At 39.6% G+C, this 6,869-nt stretch overlaps 1 non-coding gene across 1 annotated transcript; it reads left to right on the forward strand.

Annotated features, from left to right (window-relative positions):
- The first annotated feature begins 3,394 nt into the window (after positions 1-3,394).
- LOC130495322 (small nucleolar RNA R71) lies at positions 3,395-3,501 on the forward strand. Its single transcript, XR_008934594.1, has one exon. It is a non-coding gene; the product is annotated as a small nucleolar RNA R71 (small nucleolar RNA).
- The last annotated feature ends 3,368 nt before the right edge of the window (positions 3,502-6,869 follow it).

A 6,869-nucleotide genomic window follows, 5' to 3' on the forward strand; every position in this document is an offset into this window, starting at 1 on the left:
ATTCGAATCCTGGAAAGATGATCAGCGACACCGTTGTCTAATCCTCTTTTATCTTTGATTTCGATATCGAACTCTTGGAGTAACAAGATCCATCTTATTAGTCTTGGTTTAGCATCTTTCTTCTGCATTAAATATTTGATGGCAGCATGATCAGTGTGGACTATAACATGTGCTCCAACTAAGTATTGGCGGAATTTTTCGAAAGCATAAACCACTGCTAGCAACTCCTTTTCTGTGGTAGAGTAATTCCGTTGCGCTTCGTCGAGTGTGCGACTCGCATAGTATATAGCGTGTAGCTTCTTATCTTTTCGTTGTCCTAGAACTGCTCCAACTGCGAAATCACTCGCATCGCACATAATCTCGAAAGGGAGATTCCAATCAGGTGGTTGTACGACTGGGCAGTTATAAGAGACTTCTTCAGCGCTTCGAAAGCTTCCTTACATTCTGGCGTAAAATCGAATTTAACTTCTTTGCACAAAAGATTGTTCAGGGGTCTAGCAATCTTACTGAAATCATGTATGAATCGTCTGTAAAATCCAGCATGTCCAAGGAAACTTCGTATGTCTCTAACGTTTGTGGGTGCCGGTAGACCAGTCATTACTTCAATTTTGGCTCTGTCTACTTCTACTCCTGCTGCGGAAACTTTATGTCCAAGGACTATACCATCGTTTACCATGAAATGGCATTTTTCCCAATTTAGGACAAGATTCTTTTCTTCGCATCTTTCCAATACCTTGCACAGGTTGTCTAAGCAATCCTTAAAACTTGATCCGTAAACCGAAAAATCGTCCATAAAGACTTCCATGAAATCTTCGATCATATCTGTGAATATTGACATCATGCAGCGTTGGAAAGTGGCTGGTGCGTTACATAGTCCAAATGGCATTCTGCGATATGCAAATGTTCCGTAAGGACAAGTAAAAGTTGTCTTTTCTTGATGTTCAGGATGTATCGGTATTTGGAAAAATCCCGAATATCCGTCAAGAAAACAGTAATATTTATGGTTAGCCAGTCTTTCGAGCATTTGATCGATGAAAGGTAAAGGAAAATGGTCTTTTCTAGTAGCAGCATTCAGTTTCCTGTAATCAATACACATTCGATGTCCAGTGACAGTGCGTGTGGGGATAAGTTCATCTTTATCGTTTTTAACCACTGTGATCCCACCTTTCTTTGGTATAACATGCACAGGGCTTACCCATTTACTATCCGAGATAGGATATATAACTCCAGCATCCAGAAGTTTAATTATTTCCTTTTTCACTACCTCTTTTAGGTTTGGGTTGAGTCTTCTTTGCTGTTCTATAGATGTTTTTGCATCTTCTTCGAGGTGGATGCGGTGCATGCAAAGATCAGGAGCTATTCCGGGAATATCATCTAGAGAATACCCGATCGCTCTCCGATACTTACGCAGCTTGTTTAAAAGAAGTGCAAGCTCTCCATTCGTGAGATTAGCGTTAACAATGACAGGGTATGATTTATCGCACAGGAATGCATATTTCAGGCCAGCTGGAAGTGGTTTCAGTTCCACCTTGGGCGCTTTTTCTTTAGTCCATTTGGTCGATGAAGAGAATGAACGATCAATAGTTTCCCTAAGGAAATGATCCGTAATGATTTCAGAATCATTATTTTCATCATTTGCATCTCTGATACTTGCGTCCATAAGGTTCGCATAATCTTCTGTTCTGCTATCTACGTTCAGAATTTCTTGTTCATCAGGAGTGAATGTGTCTTCTGATGAATTGGTAGCACATATATCCGTAAGGTATTCTTTTTCCAGCTCAGAATCTTCTTATGTGTAAAAGGCATTATCATCTATCAGAGGACGTTTTAATAGTTATTGCTCCTGCTGTAGCTAAAAAGGGCCGACCTAAAATAAGGGGGTCTTTCGGCACTTGTTTATACTTGAGTACGACAAAATCTGCTGGTATGAAGCAATCATCAATTTTGACTGGCACATCTACCAGGATTCCCTCAGGTACCCAAATAGAACGATCAGCTAGAACTAATGTGATAGGCGTTGGGACAAATACATCATAACCTAGTGAAACAGCCACAGAGTGTGGCATGAGGTTTACACTAGAGCCAAGATCACAAAGAGATCGAGGAAAACGTGTGTTTTGTATCTTACAATCTAGGACAAAACTACCAGGGTCAGACCTTTTAATTGAAGTCCCTCCTTGTATTATCGCACTTACTTCCTCTGACACCAGCATGACGCTTTGTTCTCCACTTGAGGATATCATATCTTTTACGTACTTTTTCACCGAAGGGGCTATTTTAAGAGCGTCACTGAGGGACGTCTCGAAAGTGATTTTATCGAAAGCCTTTTTTGCAGATTGCATGTTCCAATGCTTTCTTAGTTTGTGGTTTGTTTGGAGGAAATGGGGGAGGAGCTCTATAGATTCTTTCAGTCCCGGTAGATTGTGTATTGCTATTGCCAGTGCTGCTAGACGGTCGATCGTTTTCCTTCCCAGAGGATCGATCGACATTTGGTTCGTCCAGATGGTCGATTTCGACTTCGGCACCGGGATTCTCTTTGTCTAAATCTATAGTCTTCCCCTGATTCTTTTTATTTGAAGAATTTTTCCTTCGTTCTGATGTTCCTGAGTCGGAGTCGTAATCAAGAAGTTCTATGGGGTTGGAATTGCTTTTTCCCGCGTTATCGATGAATCTTTTATTGCTGGCATCTTCTCTGGGATTCGTTTCAAGGCGTTTTCCGCTTCGTAACATCACGGCATATGCCTGGCGTTTTGCTCCAGGATTAGCATCGGTCCTTCCAGGAAGACGACCTGTCTCTCTTTTTAGAGTAGTTGCAAGGTTAGCAATTTTGTCTTCCATTCCTCGTAGGTGTTCAATTAGAGAATCCATCTTCTGATTTAGCTCTCCGTAAACACTATTTACTTTCCCGTTGAATTCGGATTTCATTTTACGGTTTCCTGTAAGAGCCTGCTTTAGATTGAATTTTTCTCTTCCAGTACGAGACTGTATACAGATTTCATAGTCTCGTGTAAAGCTGTCGACGTTAAACACAGAATGAGGATCAGTATCATCTAATCCTTCTATAAAGTCGAGCTCATCATCTGATATAGGAGGAGCTTTATGGAAGTACTGGCACAGATTAGGTGGATTTTGATCTGTCAGAAGAGAATGAAGCGAATTTATGGAATTTTTTATTTCAGCTAACTCAGTATTTTCTATTGAGACTATAGTTTTTTCTTTCTCTTTTTCTTCATCCATCTCTTCATAGGATCTTCCTCTTGCCATGTTTTCGATTAGACGTCTTGCTTCCATAGGATTTCTAGTAACGAAATTCCCTTCGCTTGCTGTATCAAGCGTTGTCTTATAGCTCAGAATAACACCTTTATAAAAGATCTTAAGAAATTGTGGTTCTGGATAACCATGGTGGGGGTATTCGAGTTCGTAACTCTTGAATCTTCCCCATGCATTTTTGAATGATTCCTGAGGATCTTGACGGAAAGTAGAGATTCGCCTCCTTATTTCCCAATAACGAGTATCGTCGAAGAATTGCTTAAGGAAAGCATTTCTAATCTCTTTCCAGCTAGTCAGGGATCCTCTTGGTAGACAGTTTAACCATCTTAAGGCTCCCCCTTCTAATGAAAATGGAAAAAGTCTGCAACGAATATACTCGTCTGGAATCAATTCCTCTAGACCCTCGATGTGGTCTTGTGGATGTTCTAGAGGAGATCCTTTAAAAGGGTTTCGACACATCATATTATAATAGTCAGCATTAAACTTGGTTTTCGAGGTGACGTCGTCAGGTATTCTGATAGCGGATCTATTGGAATAGGTCCTATCGGGGTTTAAGTAGTCTTGCAAGGGCAATTTAATCTCTTTACCTACGTTCAAGGTAGAGTTTGACTTAACAGGGATTTCAGTCCCCTGTTTTTCATTTGTTTGGCTAAAAGTGTTGCTTGATTGACCTACTGGTTCAGTTTGGACTACTTTCTCATTATTAGCATCGGTAAGAGGGTACTTACCTGCTTCCGGCTGGGTGGTATCGATCGATAACGTTCCGGATGAAACGATCGATTCTTCAGTATCTGCGTCGCTCGATTGACAGTGTTCCGTGTCGATCGATGCTTGGCCGATATCTCTATTCTCCATCCTTTTTGTTGTAAAACAAAAGAATAGAAAAGTTAGCAAAAGTAACAAAGTCTATGCTAAATCCTAAATTAAATCTAGAAGTAACAAGAAAGAGTCCCCGGCAACGGCGCCAAATTTGATATCCCCTATAAAGTGAATTACTCTCTCAAATAAGAGGTTCAGATACAGTACTTAGGGATCGAATCCACAAGGACTCTAGGATTACTTCAAGGCTTGATTAAATAGAATTAAAAATAGACTTAAGGTTTTATATGTTTTAAAGCAGTAAATATTAATGTGAACAAGGGAATTGTTCAGTAACTGAAGTGAAGGTTGTTTCTAAATGAGGAGGGTAGCTAGATTCAGGTATTTCTCAGGTATGAATTTATGCAGTTTGAAAGTGACAATAGGGCTTTAGTCCTTGAACTCAATCAGTTGGTACGACCAGTAGGGTCTCCTTTACTAGATCCCGGATCTCAACTGTCGTTTGTTGATCTCGGAAAAGAGTCGATCGATACGACTTTCGTCTTAATCGATCGATACACCTTTCATACAATCGATCGCTACAACGATGGTTGTATCGATCGATGGTAATTCTAGCAAGCATTATCGATTTGGTTGAACGCGTTCTCTAATGATCTAGACCACCTTTCGCATGAGTCTAGTCAGTTAGATCACTATAGTTTATTTCAGGGCATTGAGAGTATACAGTTGGTTATCTCTTCAATCCTAAGATCTAGATTTAAGGGTGATCAATCATAAATCTAGTATTAAGAATAACTAAGTGAAAGAACTAATCTAACAACCCTAATAAATATCACAATCTCATCACATGATTCACCCTTATGAGAAACCTAAATCTAACAATTAGGTTTACTCAGACATATTCATGAGAGACAAGATCATGATGGTTTGAATAAAACTTAATATGAAATAAGGAACACAAAGAGTAATGAGTAAGATAAAAAGGGAGTTCAAGATCTTCTTTGTTTTGCAGTCTCAGATCTATCTCTCCGACTCTAACTCTTCTCCTAAGGTAGCTAAATTGCTTCTCTTCTCCAATAGGTCTCTAGGCAAGTCTGCCTCTAAAATGATACAAAACCCTAGTATATAAAGCCTAACAGGCGGCCAGGGACTAATTGTGTAAATAGCACACTTTGTGATACTCGAAAATCTTCTAAATCGTAATCCATCGAATGGTTAAATATCGATCGACACTCTTCCATCACTGTCGATCGATTGTAAGTGACTCTAATCGCCCGACCTCGCATGATTCCTATCGGTCGATTCTTCATTCGTGAGAATACTCCAAAAATGCCTTAAAAGTATTGCTTTCTTCAATAAAGTACATGTGCCTGAAAATACTCTAAAATACTTGAAAACGAAGTAAATATGATTGAAAACTCTTATATACCATGGCTAAAAACGGGTGAAAATCATGGTATATCAGTCGCATTGTGCAATATGAGCGTGAACATCGCGAAATGTTGTTGGCCACCAAAATCCTGCTTGGAGAATTTTGGAGACTGTTTTAAAAGTTGCAAAATGTTCTGCGTAGTCAGAGCTGTGACATTGGTAAATAATGTTTGGAATTTCAGCTTCCGAGACGCATCTTCTATATATGCCGTCAGAACAGTGCTTGTAGAGATAGGGTTCGTCCCAATGGTATCTCCGAATTTCACGAAAGAATTTCTTCCTTTCATAACCTTTTAAATTTTCTGGTTCAAAATCAGCGGCTAAATATTTGACTATATCGGCATACCAAGGACGATCTTTGATGTTCTGTCCAATCGCATTTGTTTCTTGTAGAGAGACATCAGATATGTCGTGATTCAAGGCATTACAGGCAACCTTAATTGGTACGTCAATAAATTCTCGTGATGTTCTGTTGCTGATGGTTGCGATTGATCCTGTATCAGTAATGTCGGTTGACAATTCGTCATTAGGGTCGTCCAATAATCCGTCAGATATGAGCAATATGTGGCCTATGAACGACGTGTCCAAAAGAGTGATATCCTATGTAGGGAAGTAATCATCTATAGGGACTTTATCCTCAATTCGATTTCGGGAGAGATGATCAGCGACCCCGTTGTCTACTCCTCTTTTATCTTTGATCTCAATATCGAATTCTTGGAGTAGTAAGATCCATCTTATAAGTTGTGGTTTAGCATCTTTCTTCTACATTAAGTATTGGATAGCAGAATGATCAGTGTGAACTATAACATGGGTTCCAACTAAGTACTGGCGGAATTTTTCGAAAGCATAAACTATTGCTAGTAGCTTTTTTCTGTGGTAGAGTAATTCCGTTACGCTTCATCGAGTGTGCGACTTGCATAATAGATAGCATGTAGTTTCTTATCTTTTTGTTGCCCTAGAACTGCTCCAACTGCGAAATCACTTGCATCGTACATAATCTCGAAAGGTAGATTCCAATCCGGTGGTTGTACGACTGGGGCAGTTATAAGAGACTTCTTCAGCGCTTCGGAAGCTTCTTTGCATTCTGGTGTAAAATCGAATTTAACCTCTTTACATAGAAGATTATTCAAAGGCCTAGCAATCTTACTGAAATCTTGTATGAATCTTCTGTAAAATCCGGCATGCCCAAGGAAACTCCTTATGTCTTTAACGTTTGTGGGTGCCGGTAGACCAGTCATTACTTCGATTTTGGCCCTGTCCACTTCTATTCCAGCTGTAGAAACCTTATGTCCGAGGACTATACCATCATTTACCATGAAATGGCATTTTTCCCAATTTAGGACAAGATT

This window comes from Raphanus sativus, chromosome 5 (assembly GCF_000801105.2).
Source record: "Raphanus sativus cultivar WK10039 chromosome 5, ASM80110v3, whole genome shotgun sequence".
In the NCBI taxonomy this organism is placed as follows: Eukaryota; Viridiplantae; Streptophyta; class Magnoliopsida; order Brassicales; family Brassicaceae; genus Raphanus; species Raphanus sativus.